Source organism: Rutidosis leptorrhynchoides, chromosome 6, assembly GCF_046630445.1.
Source record: "Rutidosis leptorrhynchoides isolate AG116_Rl617_1_P2 chromosome 6, CSIRO_AGI_Rlap_v1, whole genome shotgun sequence".
Lineage (NCBI taxonomy): Eukaryota > Viridiplantae > Streptophyta > Magnoliopsida > Asterales > Asteraceae > Rutidosis > Rutidosis leptorrhynchoides.
The window spans coordinates 309588453-309610345 of NC_092338.1; the positions used below are offsets into that span (position 1 = coordinate 309588453).

A 21893-nucleotide genomic window follows, 5' to 3' on the forward strand; every position below is an offset into this window, starting at 1 on the left:
TGGGCTTTATATTTGTTTAACTAAATGATAGTTTGTTAATGTTAATATAAAGATTTACAATTGGGCATCCCTATAAATTACCATATACACTCGATCGGACACGATGGGCGGGGTATTTATATGTACGAATAATCGTTCATTTAACCGGACACGGAAATGGATTAATAGTTAATAAACTTGTTGAAACAGGGGTGAATTACATTCAAGGGTAATTGGTGTAATTGTTAACAAAGTAGTAAAACCTTGGTTTACACGCAGTCGATAACCTGGTGTATTCATTAAACAAAGTATTAAAACCTTGTTACAATTCGAATCCCCAATTAGTTGGAATATTTAACTTCGGGTATAAGGATAATTTGACGAGGGCACTCGCATTTTATATTTATGACTGATGGACTGTTATGGACAAAAACCAGACGGACATATTAAATAATCCAGGACAAAGGACAATTAACCCATGGGCATAAAACAAAAATCAACACGTCAAACATCATGATTACGGAAGTTTAAATAAGCATAATTCTTTTATTTCATATTTAATTTCTTTTATTTTATATTTAATTGCACTTCTAATTATCGCACTTTTATTTATTGTTATTTAATTGCACTTTTAATTATCGTCCTTTTTAATTATCGCAAGTTTATTTTATCGCACTTTTATTATTCGCAATTTCATTATCGTTATTTATTTTACGCTTTAAATTAAGTCTTTTATTTATTTAATATTTTACATTAGGTTTTAACTGCGACTAAAGTTTTAAAATCGACAAACCGGTCATTAAACGGTAAAAACCCCCCTTTATAATAATAATATTACTTATATATATATTTGTATTTTTATAAAAGTAAATTAATATAGCGTTCAGCTTTGTTTAAAGATTTCCCTGTGGAACGAACCGGACTTACTAAAAACTACACTACTGTACGATTAGGTACACTGCCTATAAGTGTTGTAGCAAGGTTTAAGTATATCCATTCTCTAAATAAATAAATATCTTGTGTAAAATTGTATCGTATTTAATAGTATTTCCTGCAAAAAATATAAACTATTTCATATACCCCTCGCCGCACATCAAGTATTTTTGGCGCCGCTGCCGGGGAACTTTCTAAACGCCGGAAGCGCAACGCTAATATATATATAAAAAAAAAAGATTTTTAGTTTACTTCTATTAAAAGTCGCTTTTGTAAAAATACGTTTTAAATATTCGAAAATATAAAAAGAAAAATAAAAATATAAGCATTTTTAAGATTTTTATTTATAAAATTATAAAATATTTCTATTTTAGTTTTTAGATATAAGTTTTTATTATATAAATACTTTTATTAAAACAGAAAATTAAAAACAGAAATATAAATAAAAAAAAACGCGTAAAATTTCAAACTGATCCAGAGTTGAAAACTGGAACCCCGCGACTCGCGGGGTTTGGTGTTTTAAATACCGCGACTCGCGGAGACTTTCTGACAGGCGACAAAACCCTAATCCTGCATTTATTACGGATTATTATTAATTATTATTATTATTAACCCTAATTATTATTATTATTATTATAATTAAGTTTATTTTTAATTTAAGTTTTATTTAATTTATATTTTAGTTAAATTAGTTTAATTAAATTGTAAAATTAATAGTTTAATAAAATAAATAATATAAAAATAACATTTTTATAAAAATTGTAATTTTTACAACTTTTTGTATATTTTTATATTTTGTCCCTTTTTAATCGTTGTAGCATAACTTTTATATTTTTAGCTCATATTTAATTTTAAACTTAGTTTTTGCTATAGTTATTTTTACTCCTAGATTTTTAGGCTTTGCCGTAGAATTCCTTAAGTGCTTTTTCTTTAGACTAAGATTTAGGTACTCTAGAATTTTGCGACGCCTTTTTAAGTTTTAGTTTCTTTTTAAGTTATTTCCATTTGGGATTTAGTTTTTCCTGTAAGCTTTAATATTTTTAGACACCTTTTACTATGTACCAATTATCATTCCAATTAGTAATTTCAATTTGCGATTATAATTTTAAGTTAGTTGTAGTAATAAGGTTAGGTTAGTCAAGTATTTTTAAGTTTTTATAAGTTTCTTTTATTTTTCCGTCACCTTTTATTTTTCAACCAATTTTCTTTTTCAACCTTTTTCCGTCGAACTCTTTTTCTTTCTTATTTCTCGCTATTCTAGTTTTTAGGACTTAGAATTTTTTCTACTTCTTATCTAAATTTCTTAAAATTACGAAAATTTATTTTAAGTGGTTAAATTAATAGACATCAAAATTTTCTGGTTCGTAGATTTGTACGTAGACCGGGTTATTGGAGCCAAACAGTCCTCAATTATATTGAGACCAAACGAATCCTGCCCCTCTGCTGCATCTTTTGGCTATTCGAAACGTGGGCAAAATCAGAAAAGTCTATTGATTGGATAACTTATTATAATTTTTCTTTCCTTTTTAAAACTAATAGGATATTCAGTGAATGCACCGAGCAAGACGTTCATCACCTTTTGTACGTTCACCACCTGTAACTAGATCAAGACATTTAGCAAATATAACCGCCATTGATTTTTCTTTAGAATCGTCATCCAGTAGACCAAGTACTTCAGTTCAAATTTCCGATAATCCATTTTTTGAAACCAACCTCACAATTGAGAATCCGGAAAATATTCAGGAACGGTTCGTAGATCCTGAACCATTAAACTTTCCTCCGGAGCCACCAATCATTCAAACAGAGATTGTTGAGGAACGAACCATTAAATCAGAATCATCTAGTGATACCGATTCAACAAATTCAATTATGGAAAATCTGGAACCTTTAAGTATGGAAGACCGAATGAGAGCTAAACGCACTGGCCAAGGTCACGCAATTACTCATCCAGACATTAATGCACCAGATTATGAAATCAAAGGACAAATTCTACACATGGTGACTAATCAATGCCAATTTAGTGGTGCGCCGAAGGAAGATCCAAATGAACATCTACGTACCTTTAATAGGATCTGCACACTATTTAAAATCCGAGAAGTGGAGGATGAACAGATATATCTCATGTTATTTCCCTGGACTTTAAAGGGAGAAGCCAAAGATTGGTTGGAATCATTACCTGAAGGGGCGATTGATACATGGGATGTTTTAGTTGACAAATTTCTTAAACAATTCTTTCCTGCATCTAAAGCCGTAAGACTTCAAGCAGAAATTGTTACGTTTACACAGAAACCAAATGAAACTCTATATGAGGCGTGGACTAGATATGGAAAGTTATTAAGAGGATGTCCGCAACATGGTTTAGACACCTGTCAAATAGTACAAATATTCTACCAAGGATGCGACATCACTACAAGAAAAGACATAGATATAGCAGCTGGTGGTTCTATTATGAAGAAAACCGAAACTGATGCTTACAAAATTATTGATAACACTGCTTCCCACTCACATGAGTGGCACCAAGAAAAAGACATCATTAGATCATCTAAAGCAGCTAGAGCCGATTCTAGCCATGACTTAGATTCCATTTCCGCAAAGATAGATGCTGTGGAGAGACGAATGGAAAAGATGACTAAAGATATTCACTCAATACGAATTAGCTGTGAGCAGTGTGGAGGACCACATTTGACAAAAGATTGTCTCAGTATTGAATTAACAATGGAACAAAGAGAGAATATTTCATACATAAACCAAAGGCCTGGAAATAATTATCAGAATAATTATCAACCGCCAAGACCGATTTACAATCAAAACTAGAATTATAACCGAAATATTCCATACAACAATCAACAAGGTCCTAGCAATCAACAAGTATCCAATAATACTTACAATCAGCAAAGACCGAATTTTCAAAACAAACCACCACAACAAACCGATGATAAAAAGCCGAATTTAGAAGATATGATGACGAAGCTAGTTGAAACTCAAACGCAGTTTTTCACATCTCAAAAACAAACCAATGAACAAAATGCTCAAGCATTTAGAAATCAACAAGCTTCTATTCAAAATCTGGAACAAGAAGTAAGTAACCTAGCAAGGTTAATAGGTGAAAGAAAACTGGGAAGTCTACCTAGTGATACAAATGCTAACCCCCGGAATGAAACAGCTAAAGCCATTACCACAAGAAGTGGTACAACACTTAAACCACCTGAAATACCTGTAACTTCTGATGAAACCATTCCTACTCCACAAGAACCACAACCTGATCAAGATAAGGAAAAAGAACCGGTAGTTGAAAAGGTTAATGAAGATAACACAGTTAAGGATAAACCTTATGTTAAACCATACCAACCACCACTTCCTTACCCAAGTAAAATGAAGAAAGAAAAACTTGAAGCCGAGCAATCCAAATTCTTGGATATGTTTAAACAGATAAATGTAAATCTTCCTTTCATTGATGTGATTTCAGGAATGCCTAGATATGCTAAATTCTTGAAAGATCTAATCTCAAATAGAAAGAAAATGGAAGAACTCTCGGCTGTTACTATGAATGCTAATTGTTCAGCAGTGCTGTTGAATAAGATACCAGAAAAATTATCTGATCCAGGAAGTTTCACAATTCCATGTTTTCTGGGTAGTCTTAGTTCAATAGAAGCATTGGCAGACTTAGGTGCTAGTATAAATTTAATGCCGTATTCACTATACGCTAAACTAGACCTTGGAGAATTAAAACCAACCAGAATAAGCATACAACTAGCCGATAGATCAATAAAATATCCTAGAGGGATAATGGAGAACATGCTAGTTAAAGTTGGTACTTTAGTATTTCCAGTAGATTTTGTTGTTTTGGACATGGAAGAAGATTCTCAAGTTCCTCTCATATTAGGAAGACCATTCTTAAACACGGCTAAAGCAATGATAGACGTGTTCGGTAAGAAACTGACCCTAAGTATAGAGGATGAGAGTGTTACCTTTTCAGTTGATAGAGCAATGTAACAACCACAATCTGCAGATGATACATGTTATTATATTCAAACTATAGATGCACATGCAGAATTATTAGAAGAATTTCCAGAATTACAAGGAACAGGAGAATGTTCTTTAGGAGAAGGTAATGAACCAATTGATGAAGCTGAAATGTTAGCTACACTTATAGCTAATGGATATGAACCAACAACAAAAGAAATTCAAATGCTAAAAGAAAAAGACAGATATCGATATAAATCATCGATAGAAGAACCTCCGAAATTAGAGTTAAAGCCACTTCCAAACCATTTGGAATACGCTTATTTACATGGTGAATCTGAATTACCTGTAATAATATCGTCTTCTCTTACTGAAAATGAGAAATCACAACTCATTTCTATGTTGAAAGCTCATAAACCAGCCATTGCATGGAAGATTCATGATATTAAAGGAATAAGTCCTTCGTATTGCACACATAAAATCCTTATGGAAGAAGGTCATAAAACGTATGTGCAACGCCAACGAAGACTAAATCCTAATATGCAAGATGTAGTTAAGAAAGAGATTATTAAACTGCTAGATGCAGGTTTAATTTATCCAATCTCTGATAGTCCATGGGTAAGCCCAGTTCAATGCGTGCCTAAGAAGGGTGGCATGACTGTCATCACAAATGAGAAAAATGAGCTTATTCCTACTAGGACTGTAACAGGATGGCGTGTATGTATTGATTATAGAAAATTAAATGACGCCACCAGAAAAGATCACTTTCCCTTACCTTTCATTGATCAAATGTTGGAAAGATTAGCCGGAAATAGCTACTATTGTTTTCTAGATGGATTTTCCGGATATTTTCAAATTCCAATAGCACCCGAGGACCAAGAGAAAACCACATTCACGTGCCCTTATGGTACTTTTGCTTACAAACGCATGCCATTTGGACTTTGCAACGCCCCTGCAACCTTTCAAAGGTGCATGATGGCGATTTTTCACGACATGATAGAAGAATGCATGGAAGTATTCATGGATGACTTTTCAGTCTTCGGTGATACATTTAAATCATGTATAGTTAATCTGGAACGAATGCTAATTAGATGCGAAAAATCAAATCTAGTACTTAATTGGGAGAAATGTCATTTCATGGTTAAAGAAGGCATCGTTCTTGGACATAAAATTTCAAAAGAAGGAATTGAAGTGGATAGAGCTAAAGTAGATGTAATTGCTAAACTTCCACATCCCACCAATGTTAGAGGAGTTAGGAGTTTTCTAGGGCATGCCGGTTTTTACCGACGTTTCATAAAAGATTTTTCTAAAATTGCCACTCCTATGAATAAACTCCTAGAAAAGGATGCGCCATTCATCTTTTCAGATGAGTGTATCAAATCTTTTAATATTCTTAAAGAGAAACTCACTAATGCGCCAATCATGATAACACCAAATTGGAATCTACCATTTGAACTAATGTGCGATGCAAGTGATTTTGCAATGGGAGCCGTTTTAGGACAAAGGATTGAAAAACGATTTCAACCTATATATTATGCTAGTAAGACGTTACAAGGAGCACAAACGAACTATACAACTACTGAAAAATAACTCCTTGCTATTGTCTTTGCTTTTGACAAATTTCGATCATATCTCGTTCTAGCAAAAACGGTGGTCTATACCGACCATTCTGCTCTTAGATACCTATTTTCAAAACAAGATGCTAAACCAAGATTAATCCGTTGGATCTTACTCTTACAAGAGTTTGATATTGAAATCCGAGATAAAAGAGGAGCATAAAATCTCGCCGCTGATCATCTTTCTCGTCTTGAAAATCCCGAATTAGAAGTTCTGAATGAATCGGCCATACAAGACAACTTTCCTGATGAATATCTATTGAAGATAGATTATAAAGAAATCCCATGGTTTGCAGACTATGCAAACTACTTAGTTTGTGGATTCCTTGAAAAAGGATTATCGTACCAAAGACGAAAGAAATTCTTCAGTGATATAAAACACTATTTTTGGGAAGATCCACATCTGTTTAAAAGTTGTCCCGATGGAATAATACGCCGATGTGTATTTGGAGATGAAGCTAGTAAAATATTAAACCATTGTCACACAGGACCAACAGGAGGGCATTATGGGCCTCAACTAACAGCAAGAAAAGTTTATGATGCTGGATTCTATTGGCCAACAATTTACAAAGACGCACACCTTCTTTGCAAATCCTGTGATGCATGTCAAAGGGCCGGAAAAATAAGTCAACGTGATGAAATGCCACAAAATGTCATCCAAGTATGTGAAGTATTTGACATTTGGGGTATTGACTTTATGGGTCCATTTCCAAAATCTCATAATAATCTATATATACTCGTAGCCATTGATTATGTATCTAAATGGGCGGAAGCACAAGCTCTCCCAACTAACGATGCACGAGTTGTAGTCAATTTTTTAAAACGTCTTTTTGCAAGGTTTGGAACACCGAAAGCTTTAATAAGTGATCGGGGTACTCATTTCTGTAATAATCAACTTGAGAAAGTTCTTAAAAGATATGGAGTAACTCATAAAATCTCCACCGCATATCATCCACAAACAAGTGGACAAGTTGAAAATACCAACCGAGCTTTAAAACGTATTCTAGAGAAAACCGTAGGATCAAATCCGAAGGAATGGTCCATTAAATTGGAGGATGCACTCTGGGCTTTTAGAACAGCCTACAAAACTCCAATTGGAACCACACCTTTTAGACTTGTTTATGGAAAAGCATGTCATCTTCCAGTAGAAATTGAACACAAAGCATTTTGGGCTTTGAAGACATGTAATCTTGATTTACATGAAGCTGGACGTCTACGATTAAGTCAACTAAACGAATTAGAAGAATTAAGACATGAAGCATACGAAAATTCGTTAATCTATAAAGAAAGAACGAAGAAATGGCATGATAAAAGAATCAGAAGTTCAAAAGAATTTAAAGAAGGAGACAGAGTTCTTCTTTTCAATTCACGATTCAAGCTATTTTCTGGAAAATTGAAATCAAGATGGTCTGGACCATTCATAGTCAAAAGAGTTTTCCCATACGGAACGATAGAATTAATAAATTCAAATGGGATTGAATTTAAAGTTAATGGTCACAGAGTTAAACATTACATACATGGTCCGATGGAAGTCGACAACGAAGTTAATCACAATTTCGACACCACAGCTAACTAAGTGTGGGGAGAATCAAGTCTTTAAAGGATAATATGTATTTCTGTTAGAGTTAGATTGTCTGTTTTCGTGTAGTTCTCGAAAATGGAACCCGAATGGTCTTTCCCTAGCAGACCCTAAAGAACTAGTCTTCTCCCCCCATTCTGAATTTTTATTTTTTTTAGGTTTTTACAAAATGAAGACTGCCTGTGAACTAAACCATGGTCTAATGCTACATGCTTTGATCACTAAAAGAAATAATAACATACTACCGAGTGAACTAGTATCAGTAATCAGAGAAAGAATGGACGGAGTTAGAAAAGAATCCAGATGCGAAGATAATAAGTTACAATTTGGTAAAGGAAAATAAAAATCCGCAGCGAAAAGAAGAGCACGACACCTAGAACGATGTCATAAATGCGGAAAATGGTCACATGGAGGTAAATGTTCAAATAATCAAACCTATTCAAATACCGAATTTGTTACTTTATGCAGAGACGGACCTTTCATATGTTTAGAAGAAAAGACACTGAATGCTCGAGGTTACGCCTATGTAGCCATGGAAAACCAATTAAACCGACTATCTTATGAATGGGATAGATCATATAACTAAGAAATCTATTTCACAGGTATGTCTGTACAGTTTTTATTTTTATTTTTAACCTTTTGATAATAAACGCTAATTTGTTCGCTAAAAAGTATTAAATTGGTATTGAATAAAATTAGGTTTGGCGACCGAAATTATTGATATCATTCAAAAATTTATTACATCACTGCGAAATTTAACGTTTATTCTTAATGTATAAATATCTTTAAACAATCAGCCCAAAATATTTCAAAAATTCGTCATGAGTTAAATTAGGTTTTGGAACCGAAATTACTTTACCGAAAAGAGGGGCGCATATTTTTGATAATATTTGATTGATTAAAGTGGGATAAAAAGACAAAAAGATTTTTAATTTTATTTTTACCATGTTTTTAAAATTAATATTTAAATCTTAAATTAATATTGTAAACTTTATAAAAACAATATATTTAAAATTGTAAATATTTGAACCATAATATAAGTTTGGTGTGAATTTATAATATGAATTTTTAAATTAAGTTTGGTGTGAATTTTTAAAATATAAATTTTTAATTTTATGCATTTCAAATTTTAAGTTTGGTGTGAAATTTTAATATTAATTTTGAATTTTGTATTTAAGTTGTGTGAATTTAAAAACAAAAATTTACTTTATCTCATTAAGTTAAAAATATGATTTTTAAAATTCGTCGTAAGTTGAAGACTAGGTCTTTGAACCGAAATTGCTTTACCCGAGGGAGGGACGAGAACTTTTATTATCATTATTTTTAATCTTATAGAATTAAAGTATGCCAAAAACATTAAAAAAACCAAAAATCTTAGCTTTTAAAACAATCGCTACAAAAAGACAAATTTTAAAATTTTGTCGAGGGACGGACTAGGACATCAATCCGAAACGACCTCGTCCTAAATAACAAGGGAAACAAAATTTTAAAATTAATTACTTAATTGTTTTAATAAGTTAAAGTTTATAAAAAAAAAAAAAAAAAAATACCAAACTCCGCGACTCGCGGAGTTTGGAGCTTAAATCTCCGCGAGTCGCGGAGGGATGAAAAATCAGAAAAAAATAAAGAGCTGGAACAGATCAGTCCCAACCCCAAAACAATAAAAACCTGCGAAAAACTGCACGCGAAAAACCCGAAAAATACACCCCAAAATCACAATTTTTAACCGTTAATCACCAAATCTTTTGCTAAAATCATGTTGAGAAGGATGCTATCTAAGAATTACTCAAGAAAAACGGTAAATTTCTACACCTAAACACCATTTAATCCGAAATTTGGTGTTCTTGAGCAATTTTTTCCCCAATTTGATTTTGATGCTTTTTAGTGTAATTATGCTTAAATTGTTTATGTATTATGCTTGTATAACCTAGATTGATGCTGTTTAACATGATTAGAAGCCTTAAACTTCAAATTTTGAATAATCTAGGGTTTGTGTTCTTGAGCAAATTTAGGGCTTTTTGATATAAACAGGTTATGGCCGATTTTTGTCATGAATTGTTGCTAAATTGAGTAGTGTAACATGTCTAGGTAGTTAAATGATCCAAACTTTGAGCCTAAACATAATTTTGAGAATTAAAGTGGACTTTTTCAAGTCTAAAATTCATGAACTTGATTTTTGAAAGATAATGCCATTTGAGACTTGTTTAATTGCTAGTAATGATTATTTTGACATGTTATTTGAGTTGAATGCTTATGAACTTGGCGAACATTTTCGTATATGCTTATTTGAAAAAGTGTAGATTTGGTGAAAATATGAAAATGAGCTTAAGTTTGATATAAATTGATAATGTCATTGTAATTATTTTGATTGATGATTTTGCTGACACTAATGCATATTTGGATGCACAAAATTTGTGTTTGATGTGTTTTGCAGACTGAAAGGGGTGAATCTTCATCCCAAGCCCGCAATGCTCCTGCTGAGAATTTGGAACAACAGGAGGTGGATAACTACTACAAGCAGGATATACCTCATCCAGTCATGACCTTTTCTGATATGCACTTGGAAGAGTTGCACCCGAACCTGAGATTTGACAGACTTTGGATAGATTATCCAAAATATCAAAGGGGTTTGCATACTCTTCATTCTAAGGTTGTTGAGGTACCGAGGGTCATAGAATGGGGACCCTTAGAAGCTGTAGAATTGGCCGGGCCAATTAGGGAATTACTTGTACAGAGGTATGGTAATTCTTCTTTTAATGACTGGGTACGTTTATTCACCATGCGTAGACCTGTATATAAAGTATGGTGTGAAGAATTGTTATGTAGTATAGAGTTGAATGATCGGGTAGCTAGTTTAACTGATCGTTCTTTTATTAGATTTTTGTTAGGCGGTTCGATGCGCCACATGTCTTTACTGGACATGGCTCAGGCTTTACGTATATATACGCCTGAGGAGTTAGCATCTGCCGATTGTAGAGGGTTGATACTAAACGGTAGAAAGATAGATGAAAATTTTGATACACACGGTGTGTGGAGTCAAATGACAAGCCATCACCGTTTCAAAGGGGGAAATTACTCTTATTTGGATATAGATAGAGCCGAATTAAGAGTAATTCATAGGTTTTTAGCCAATTCGATTACACAAAGGGGTAAGAACAAGAAAAAAGTAAATGAACAGGATTTGTTTTACCATATGTGTATTCGAGACCCACAAAGCGCTGTAAGTATACCATATTGTGTGGGTTATTATTTATCAGCTATGGTTCGGGGGATGAGACCGCATAGCATAATAGGAGGTGGTATTTTTATTACTTTGATTGGTGAATATCTCGGTGTGGATATAAGTCGGGGGGGATTATTAGTAGAAGAACCAGAACCCCGCGATACTATAGGTTTAAATGTATACCATGGTGCGAAAGTTTTGAAGAGGCGAAATAACGCCGCAGTACGATACCATGGTAGACATCCACAGGTGGAGAGAAACCAACAGCAAGGTAATGTAGGAGGGGGGAATGAGATGCAAGAAATGCAAAGGTTTATAGCTTCTCAGGAATACGAAAATGCTAGACAGAGAGCATTTGAAGATTGGCAAGTTCATCAGAACCAAATCATAGCTCATTGCCAACATATAGGTAGAAACTATATTCCTACAACGAAACCCATCTTCCCTCCCTGGTCTATAGAGATGCAGCCACCATATCCTACGTATGACCCTGCCGAAGCATTTTATAGCACCTATGGTTATGCCTGGAACCCCTATTGGTACCAATATCATCCTTAGTTTACTTATTATTTTTTTTTATTTTGTAATTTGTAATTATTGATACGTTTAATACTTTTGTTAATATTGTAATCATTTTTATAATTATCTAACTTTTATTCTTAGATTTTAATAATTTTTGAATGTGGGGTAATATACCAAACTTCAAAAATATGTATATATGTTTGCAGTTTATCTTATGTACACAACAGGGTAAAACAACGCATTTTCAAAGACTGGCATTAAGTTCAGCAAAAGCAACTAATTTTGACGACAAGATGCAAAATATATGTGAAATAACAACAAGACGGAATGAACAAATGATGTGCACCATTTATCATTCAGCAAACAAACGCCAATATATTTGGAAACTTTGGTAAAATTTAATCATTTTCACACAAATCACCCTCAATAATTTAAATTGTTACTGATTTCTTGCAAATGAGGGCATTGCAAGATCTTAAGTGTGGGAAGGGGTTAAATTCTTTCGGATTTTAAAAATTTTTATTTTAAACACTTGGTTACCATTAAAAATACTAGTAAAGCAGTAGTTGTATTAGAATCTAGTGCTCTCTGATAATAAAGAACAGCCCTAGTCTTATATACTGACTACCCAATTCTAGTAAAATTTTTCAAAATTTTCAATTAAATGAATTCAAAATCATGTTTATACATATTTATGAACGATAAAACTAGGTTTTAACACCGAAATTATTGTTACCTCGGAAAGGACATAAATTGAGAAACAAACTAAAATGTTAAAATTCATTTAAAATGGAATAGAGGACGATAAAAAGGAAAATAAAAGCCAAGTGTGGGAAAATTTACCAAGTTATCTTAAACATATGTCACATATATCTGTAACAAATAACTGAAAATACTTTTGCTTTGGGCTAAACTAAACTGTTTTTACCCGATGAAAGAAAAGAAGAGATGGATCTACACGATGAATCAATTCCATCATTAAAAGGAAGTAAAGTCTTCCGAAAAAGAAACACGCTTCTTGATTTAGGTCATGAAGTTGTCGTCCAGACCAGCTGTAGGTTGACGAAAAATCTAGAAAAGTCATCACTAAAATCAGCAGGAAATCCACGGACCTCAGCATTAAACAGGGTCGCCAAGTGGTCAGATTTATCCTAACCATGAGAAGGATTTATCTCGTACAATGGGGGGCACCATGCAAATTAGCTGGATAAGACTAATGAATCAGATCCCCAGAAAGGATAATCTCCTTAAAGATTAAAAATCAGCTTTTAAGACTGATATTACTCAATCCTAGAGATTGACCTTAAAGATTGAGAATTCAAACTCATGGAATTCAATGATATCTAAACTCGAGCTTGAACGAGAAAATATTTTGATCAAAATTATAAACCGATTTGTTTTCTGAAAACCCTATTTTCAATGCGTTAATTACCATTGAACGTAAAATCCTAGGAATTCACCTGTAATTCATTAGGTCACCTGAACTAAATCGGGTGTCAACCGTAAGAACGGTGGTTGCATAGTGGTCAAAGACAGGACCTTGTGCCATACCGAAAAATTATAAGGGTGAGCTTTACTATTGCTCCTACCAAGGATAGTAATTGCATCCGACACGTTACAGACCATAATTAAAAGCATGTCAGGGGACATTGCCTTAACAGTTGCTTGTTCAACGCTTTCCTTTACAACCGGACGGTAGTTTACTGATGTTGTAGCGTGAGGGTACGAAATAGTATTATTTTTAATACAAAATACTACAAAATATGACACAAGTTTTATTAATTTACGGATGGGATATACCTAAACTTTGCTACAACACTATAGGCAGTGTACCTAATCGTAGAGTAGTGTAGTTTTTAGTAAGTCCGGTTCGTTTCACAGGGAGCTAGTGATTACGTACTATATTTTTATAAAACTATATTTATATAAATATATATATATATAAGTAGTAACATTATTATAAAAGGGGGTTTTTTACCGTTTAATGACCGGTTTGTCGATTTTATATTTTTAAGCGTAAAGATAAATGACAATAATTAAAGTGCGTAAAATATATAATTGACGATAAATAAAATAACAATAAATAAAATTGCGATAGAATATGAAATAAAAGGATTATGCTTATTTAAACTTTCATAATCATGATGTTTGACGTGTTGATTTTAATTTATTACCATGGGTTAATTGTCCTTTGTCCTGGTTTATTTGATACGTCTATCTGGTTTTTGTCCATAATAGTCCATCGGTCATAAATATAAAGTGCGAGTATCCTCGTCAAATTACCCTTATACCCGAAGTCAAATATTCCAACTGATTAAGGATTTAAACTGTGACAAGATTTTAATACTTTGTTTAGTAATTACACCAGGATGTCGACTGAGTGTAACCCAAGGTTTTAATATTTTGTTATCAATTATACCAAGTGTCCTTGTACATAATTTCACCCCTGTTTTAATTATTCTAGTGGCTATTAATCCATTCCCGTGTCCGGTTAAATGAACGATTATTCGTACATATAAATACCCCGCCCATCGTGTCCGATTGAGTGTATATGGTAATTTATAGGGACGCCCAATTGTAAATCTTTATATTAACATTAACAAACTATCATTTAGTTAAACAAATATAAAGCCCATTAATAGCCCATAGTCTAATTTCCACAAGTGTCGTTCTTTTGTCCAAACCCCAATTATGGTACAAAGCCCAATTACCCAATTTTAGTAATTAGCCCAACATCATGATTACTTCGTTTTAAATAAGCATAATAATAACTTAGCTACGAGACATTAATGTAAAAAGGTTGAACATAACTTACAATGATTAAAAATAGCGTAGCGTTACACGGACAGAATTTCGACTTACACACTCAAACGATCTCTATCATAAATCTTATTATTATTATAATTTAAAATTAAAATTAAGATTATTGTTATATCTGATTACATTAACATTATGATAGAGATATAGAATATAGATATTGATAATTGATATTGATAATAGATAGATGGATCGATATATAGATCCCAATATGATAAAAAAAAAGGTCTGCTTCAATTACGATTACATAGCCTTTTATAGGCGAATTTATAAATTGAATTTTCACTTATGACCCCTGAACTATGCTCAATTAACAACTTTTTATTATTTAATATTATTCTTATTATGAATTATTTAAATATTATATTTTATTCTTGTGCATAGTTGACTCATAATTTTTACTCCGTTGCGTCGAGCGTTGAGAGTTGGTTCATGTCCCGGTTCCGGATTTTCGAACGTCCTTGCGTACTATTTTATATCGTGTACTTTGCGTTTTGTAACTTGTACTCTTGTCATTTTTAGACGTTCCTCATCAATAATTTGAACCTTTTTAATTGTATCTTGTACATTTGAGCATTTTGGACCTTTTTGTCTTCAAATCTTCGTTTTCGCCTTTTGTCTTCGCACTTATTAAATATAAACGAATATTACTTGAAAATGGAACAATTGCAACTAAAATCTTATCTTTCTTGGGGGATTTTACTATGAAATATATGTTCCTTTTTAGCCTTATCAATATCCCCACACTTGAGCGTTGCTTGTCCTCAAGCAATACAGTCTTGAAATAATATAATACATCACACGAATCACTTATTTATTCTTCACACTTTGTACATCAGTGATTTTGATAGAGCGGTATAAACAATGATATTAACAATAGAACCATGGTTAAAGGTGGGTGTGTCATCCACAGTTGCCTTGGGTTTAGGACAACGACACTTGCAATCAAATAGCCGATTTACTTTCGGTTTCCAAAGCAAAGTGCACATTTGAAAGGTGGTTTACAGTCCCACATGACTATAAAAATGTAGATCCTTTAGGAAATTGGATCTTTATGAAAACATTTGATCTTTTAAAAATTCAAGCTAGATTTTACCCTAGATAAGTTTTCTGATTTGATCTACCATCGGTGTTGCAAAATATATTTGTGGATCAATATTTTGGCTAAAAACATTTAGGTTCGTGTAATCCACTGCTATCCCGGTATCGGAAAGCACACATCCAGTTTACTTGTTCCGTATATTACCTTTCGGTAAACTACCGTCCGGTTGTAAAGGAAAGCGATGAACAAGAAACTGTTAAGGCAATGTCCCGTGACATGCAGATGATTATGGTCTTATTAACGTGTCGGATGCTAGAACTATCCTTGGTAGGAGCAATAGTAAAGATCATCCTATGATTTTTCGGTCTGGCACAAGGTCCTGTCTCCGACCATGCTATGCAACTACCGTTCTTACGGTTGATACCCGATTTGGTTCAGGTGACCTAATGAATTCCAGTTGAATTCCTAGAATTTTACGTTCAATGGTAATGAACGCATTGAAAATGGGTTTTCAGAAAACAAATCGGTTTGTAATTTTGATCAAAATATTTTCTCGTTCAAGCTCGAGTTTAGATATCATTGAATTCTATGAGTTTGAATTCTCAATCTTTAAGGTCAATCTCAAGGATTGAGTAATATCAGTCTTAAAAGCTGATTTTTAATCTTTTAAGGAGATTATCCTTTCTGGGGATCTGATTCATTAGTCTTATCAAGCTAATTTGCACGGTGCCTCCCCATTGTACGAGATAAATCCTTCTCATGGTTAGGATAAATCTGACCACTTGGCGACCCTGTTTGATGCTGAGGTCCGTGGATTTCCTGCTGATTTTAGAGATGACTTTTCTAGATTTTTCGTCAACCTACAGCTGGTCTGGACGACAACTTCATGACCTAAATCAAGAAGCGCGTGTCTTTTTCGGAAGACTTTACTTCCTTTTAATGATGGAATTGATTCATCGTGTAGATCCATCTTTCTTTCAAATGTATTACAGTAAACCGGGTAAAACTGATTAGCATCGTCCAAAGCAAAAGTACCTGCAATAATCTTGTACAAAAATATGTGATATATGTTTTAAATTGAATAACTTGGTACATTCTTCCCACACTTAGTTTTTTTCTTTGCCTTTTTATTTTCTTCTATTTCATTTTAAATGAATTCAAGCGTTTTAGGGTGTTTCTCAATTTATGTCCTTTTCGAGGTAACGATAATTTCGGTATTATCACCTAGTTTTCATCGTTCATAAATATGTATAAACATGATTTTGAGTTCATTTAATTGAAAATTTTTCAAATTTTCACAAAATTTGGCAAATAAACTAAGTGTAAACCCGAGAGAATTTATAACCCTTCCCCACACTTGAGATCATGCAATGCCCTCATTTGCATGAAATCAGACTATAATTTAAATTCATGAGGGTGATTAGCGTAGAAAAGTGATTAAAAATACCGAGTTTGTAATTACAAAGCTCGTCAAATGATAGATGGCGCCTCATCATTCATTCCTTCATTTGTTATATCAAATTTGTTGTTTTGCGTCTTGTCGTCAAAATTAGTACCTTTTGCTGAACTTTAATGACAGTCTTTGAAAGTGCGTTGTTTTACCCTGTTTTGTACATAAGATAAAATACAAACATATATATATATATATATATATATTTTTTTGAAGTTTGGTTTATAACCCCACTTTTCAAAAATTTATAAAGTATAATATTTTTGGCATACTTTAAATCAATAAAATTAAAAATAATGATAACAAAATTTGTCGCCCCGCCCTCGGGTAAAGTAATTTCGGCTTAATGACCTAGTCTTCAACTCACGACGAATTTTAGAAATCATTTTTTTCAACTTAATGAATTAAAGTAAATTTTGTTTTTAAAATTCATACAAAACTTAAATTTAAAAAAAAAACATATTAATTTTATATAAAACCTACAAAACAAAAATTCAGAATGGATGGAGAAAACTAGTTCTTTAGTGTCTGCTAGCGGAAAAGACCAATCGGATTCCATTCTCGAAACTACACGAGAACAGAACAACTAACTCTCGACAACATTTTCCTTTTAGAACATTTGAATCTCCCCACACTTAGGTAGCTGTGGTGTCGAAATTGTGATTAGCTTCATCGTCAATTTCTCTTGGTCCATAATCAACTTGCATATCTGTGACTTTTTCTTTAAGCCATTGGTCGGATTCATGTGTTATATCTACAATTTCAACTAGCTCTGCCTTTTCTTTAGGCGACAGATTGGATACTAATCGGTTACATAACTTAAAGTTCCCCTTGGTTCTAGCATCGCGAATCCGTTTAATAAGTTTCTTCATTGAACTATTAATAACGGGATCATTTAATTTCGTATCAACAACGGGGTTCTTTGTTATCATGTCATCATTAGGTGTTACTTCATTTTCCCCACACTTAGGCGTTTCATTATTGTTAAGCACTACCGTTGGAGTTGGTAAAACCACATGGTTCTTACCAATTATTTTTACTGGTTCAACGGTTTTGGCTGGTGGAGATTTAGACTTTCGAATCATAAAGGTGATCGATTTGTCACCACTTTTAAGTGTCATTCTTCCATTTCCTACATCAAATAACGCCCCGGTGGACGCAAAGAATGGTCGACCTAAAATTAGAGGAATGTTTAGGTCCTCTTCTATGTCAATGACAATAAATTCGACTAGAAAGGTTAAATTACCTACTTGAACGGGTAGGTTGTCAGCAATTCCAACTGGGTGCTTAATGGTTTGATCAAGGAGTCGAACACTCATATCCGTTGGACTTAACTTACCTACTCCTAATCTCTTATATAATGAAAGAGGCATAACACTTACACTTGCACCTAAATCTGCTAGTGCATCATACATGACACAATCACTAAGTAGACAAGGAACAATAAATTCACCCGGATCACCTATCCTAGGAGGAGGTTTTGGTGGAACTGTCTTCACCGGGTTTATATTTACGGCTTTTGTTTCTTGCACTTTCTTATTCTTTTTCTTCTTCTTCTTTCCAGAGGTATCACCAACTTTATTACCTATTACTTGCTCATACTCAACTCTTTTTCTTGGAAACGGGATGGGTGGTTTATATGGTGCCACCACTGGCTTTACATACTCTGGTGGTGGTGGTGTAACTTCTTCATTTTTATTCTCATCTAAAACCTTCCCATCTTCCGGAGCTGGTTTTTCAGAATTTGTTGAAACCATGTTAACATTCTCATTCAGAGGATTTGCTTCAGTATTACTCGGTAGCTTTCCTTGTTCCCTCTCACTCATTAAGCTAGCAAGAGTACCTACGTGTTTTTCTAGATTCAAAATGGAAGCTTGTTGAGTTCTTAATGACTGATCAAACCTCTCATTCGTTTGGGTTTGAGATGTAATAAATTGTGTTTGAGATTCAACTAGCTTTACCATCATTTCTTCTAGATTTGGCTTTTTCTCTTCGGTTTGTTGTGGTGGTTTATACAAGCTAGGTCTTTGTTGATTGAAAGTGTTGTTTTGAGTTGGTTGGTTATTCGGACCTTGCTGGTTATACGAGTTGTTGTTTGGTCCATTTGGATTGTAAAGAATGTTTTGATTTCGATTGAAGTTTAGCTTTGGCGGTTGATAATTATTTTGATAATTATTTCCCGGCCTTTGGTTCATGTAGGAAACATTCTCTCGTTGTTCCATGGTTGGTTCAATGTGACAATCTTTCGTTAAGTGTGGTCCACCGCATTGCTCACAACTAATTCGTATTGCGTGAATATCTTTATTCATCTTTTCCATTCGTCTTTCGAAAGCATCTATTTTTGCTGAAACGGAATCAAAGTCATGGCTAGAATCAGCTCTAGCCGCTTTAGATGATCGAAAGATATCTTTTTCTTGGTGCCACTCATGAGAGTGGGAGGCTGTATTATCAATAATTTTGTAAGCTTCAGTTGCGGTTTTCTTCATGATGGAACCACCAGCTGTTATGTCGATGTCTTTTCTTGTAGCGATGTCTACGCCTTTATAGAAGATTTGCACTATTTGAAAAGTATCTAATCCGTGTTGAGGACATCCTCTCAACATCCTTCCGAATCTTGTCCACGCCTCATATAATATTTCATTTGGCTTTTGCGCGAATGTAACAATTTCTCCTTGAAGTCTCACGGCTTTGGATGCCGGAAAGAATTGTTTAAGAAATTTTTCTACTAAAACATCCCATGTATCAATCGCCCCTTCAGGTAACGATTCTAACCAATCTTTGGCTTCTCCCTTTAAAGTCCAGGGAAATAACATGAGATAAATTTGTTCATCTTCCACTTCTCGGATTTTGAATAGTGTACAAATTCTATTGAACGTACGAAGGTGTTCATTCGGATCTTCATTCGGCGCACCACTGAATTGGCATTGGTTAGTTACCATATGTAGAATTTGTCCTTTGATTTCATAATCTGGCACATTAACGTTTGGCTTAATAATGGCATGACCTTGGCCCGTGCGTGTAGCTCTCATTCGGTCTTCCATACTTAGAGGTTCTAGATTTTCCATGATTGAAAGTGTTGTATCCGAATCACTAGAGGTTTCTAATTTAATGGTTTCTTCCTCAACAATCTCTGTTTGAATGATTGGTGGTTCTGGAGGAATAACAAGTGGATCAGGGTCTCGGAATTGTCCCTGAGTATTCTCCGGATTCTCAATTGTGAGGTTTGTTTCAAAAACTGGGTTATCGGAAATTTGAGTTTGAGTACTTGGTCGACTGGATGACGATTCTAAAGAAAAATCAACGGGGACAATATTTGCTAGATGTCTTGATCGAGTTACAGGTGGTGAACGTATGAAAGGTGGTGAACGTTTTGCTCGGTGCATTCACAGAATATCCTATTAGTTATAAAAATAAGAAAAACTTATATAAGTTGTCCAATTAATAGACTTTTCTGATTTTGCCCACGTTTCGAATAGTCAAAAGATGTAGCAGGTAGCCAGGACCCTTTAAATCGGAAGCCCACAACTAGCCACTAACAAATCCAACTATTACTACGAACCAGAAAAATGTCAACGTCTATTAACTTAACCACTTAAAATAAATTTTCGTAATTTTAAGAAATTTAGAGAAGAAGTAGAAAAAATTCTAAGTCCTAAAAACTAGAATGGCGAGAAATAAGAGAGAAAAAGATTGCGCGTCGAAAAGTGTCGAAAAATGAAAAAGACGAAGAGTGGTTTGTAAACACGCGGTTAATCCAACCTTATAACTATCACTATCTTAAAATTAAAACTACAAATAGAAATCACTAATTGGAATTGTAATTGATACATAGGTAAACGGCGTCGAAAGATAAATAAAAATAAGAAAGTAGCACGAAAAATAGCGTCGCAAAATTTTAAGGCACCTAAATCTTAGTCTAAAGAAAAAGCACTTAAGGGATTTTACGGCAAAGCCTAAAAATTCTAGAAGTAAAAATAAATACTAAGGCAAAAACTATACTTAATACTAAAAGTTGTAACTAGATTCTAAAAATCTAAAGGTAATAAAACTTAAATTTTTTTTTTTTTTTTTAAATTTTTTTTTTAGTACAATACTTACAACTAATAAAAAGAAAATATTACGGAGTAGGCAAAAATGGGTTGGCAGAATCTTTCTTTGAATGCTTTGAACTTGTAAATCACATGGGGTTGAATATTGGTTTTTGTGTAGGTAGTCACAAGTCCCAGTGAACTAGCTAGCCTACTGATCCTATCACTCTTTTATTTTTATTTTTATTTTAATTTTTTTTTTTACGGTAGATTTTTTTTTTTTTTTTGCATTTTTTTTTACGTTTTTTTTTTTATTTATATTTTTGCAAATATAAATTAAAAATATAGCGTTTTAGTGCTCCCCGGCAGCGGCGCCAAAAATTTGATGTTGTAGCGTGAGGGTACGAAATAGTATTATTTTTAATACAAAATACTACAAAATATGACACAAGTTTTATTAATTTACGGATGGGATATACCTAAACTTTGCTACAACACTATAGGCAGTGTACCTAATCGTAGAGTAGTGTAGTTTTTAGTAAGTCCGGTTCGTTCCACAGGGAGCTAGTGATTACGTACTATATTTTTATAAAACTATATTTATATAAATATATATATATAAGTAGTAATATTATTATAAAAGGGGGTTTTTTACCGTTTAATGACCGGTTTGTCGATTTTATATTTTTAAGCGTAAAGATAAATGACAATAATTAAAGTGCGTAAAATATATAAATGACG

General features: G+C 33.4%; 1 pseudogene; it reads right to left on the reverse strand.

Moving 5' to 3' along the window:
• Positions 1 to 21893, reverse strand: part of LOC139854641 (pyruvate kinase, cytosolic isozyme-like) — a 54190-nt pseudogene that overhangs the window by 22732 nt on the left and 9565 nt on the right.